Raw genomic sequence first — 1,804 nt, 5'->3', positions numbered from 1 at the left:
CCTTGATCATTTTCAAGGGATATCAGTATAAACCAAAGTATCGCACTAACGATGACTACCAGATCAACCGTATCGGTACATGCCGTACAGTTTCCTTGGTCTATTGTCATATACTTAAGGTATCTCGAGATTCGAGTTAGAATCTTTCACACAAGCAAAATACCCAAGCAAGCCTTTGAAAAATAGAGCAATCAAGTCAATCAATTGAAAACATCGAAGTGATCTATTCTCTTAAGGTAACCCCTTTTGAAAACATTTTGTTTTTGAAAGTATCTCCCCAGCAGAGTCGCCAGTTCTGTGGACCTCCGATTTTTTTTAATACCGGGCCATATCTCTGATCTGTAGAGATACGTGAACTGACTCTTTTTTTGTCGCTTAATGCTTTCGCATTTTTGAAAATTCACAGAGTCGCCACCGACCTTTTATTTTATCCAATTAAGGAAAGGTTTATAAAAGAAACAGAAAAAAGACCTTTAAGAAATTCTGGGTAAGGGGGTAGGTTATACAAAGGGAAGGTGTTAGCACCCTTTGTATCCATGGTTATCCATGGGCTCTTAAGTTTGCTTAGCTCACTTGTTTTTCGATCACTTTTCAATTGCTCTGAAATTGCTCATATGTGGTTTCAAATACCTTTGTAATTTGAATTTTGTAATGATCCGTGTGTGGATGTATACAAAATGCTTGTTTATCTTTCGAAAGATGTTTTGAAAAGAACGTTAACTTTGTAATAACCCGTGTTTGGATGTATACAAAGTATTGTCTTTTTTGAAAGTTTTGAAAAATCAACAGTGTATGAGAATTTTGTTTGTTTTGATTTGAGCAAGCAAACTAGGAGGTCTACCCTGAGTGGTAAGGTCTTTATCCTATTTCCTTTAAAAATCTATCCTTTACCGGATATAAAAGCAAGGTTCGATTTCGTACTCAAAACAGTGGAATTTTGACTTTGATTTTGAAAGATTGTGAAAAAGGATTACCTGAAGAGGTGCAAATGTGATTGTGATTGGATTCAGATATTTATCTTTGAAGTTAGTGATCTAACGGTTCAATTTTATCTTTGACATACACGCAGTTTATATTTGCTGGAAATTAAAGTGCGGAAATGTAAAGTGCGGAAAGTAAATCTACGCTATTACATCGATTGTGCGGGAAATGTAAACTAGCCTATTTACATGAATTTGACATCCTATACATTTATCTAGGAATTTTAAATTGCAAGAAACATAAAAGGCATGTTTTTTGGATTTTTTATGATTGATTTTAATTATAATTAATGCATGATTAATTAAATTAAAATGAAGAAAAAAGATGAAAATAGATTTAAACCTAGAAATTAAGTTTAAAATATGTACAAAATATTTGTTAATTAATTTTAAAACAAAACTAATTTTTTTTGGCATTTTTGGAATTGATTTAAGTTAATTAAAACATAATTATGTAAATAATTATACAAATCATTAAAACTTGAAAAGAAAATTATTCAAAATATGTACAAAATTAGCTTATAATATATAAACAATATTTTATATAAAGAACAATTTTTTTTATGATTTTTTGATTGGTTAGAATAATTAAAAAGCAAATATATAAATATATATTAATTAATTATGCAAAATATTAAAATTTTGAAGAAAATAAAATATTTTTATTTCAGAAAATAATATATTATTTTAGAAGTCTAAAAATATTTTTTGTGTATTTTTTGGATTTTTAAAACTATTTTTGATTAATTTAACAAAGAAATTAAAATAAAATAGAAAATAAAATAGAAAATAAAAGGATACTGATCCTGTGTGGTAATCAGTGA

Source organism: Vicia villosa, linkage group LG7 (assembly GCF_029867415.1).
Source record: "Vicia villosa cultivar HV-30 ecotype Madison, WI linkage group LG7, Vvil1.0, whole genome shotgun sequence".
In the NCBI taxonomy this organism is placed as follows: domain Eukaryota; kingdom Viridiplantae; phylum Streptophyta; class Magnoliopsida; order Fabales; family Fabaceae; genus Vicia; species Vicia villosa.
The sequence above is the reverse complement of the archived record's forward strand: the minus strand, read 5'-3'. Positions refer to the sequence as shown.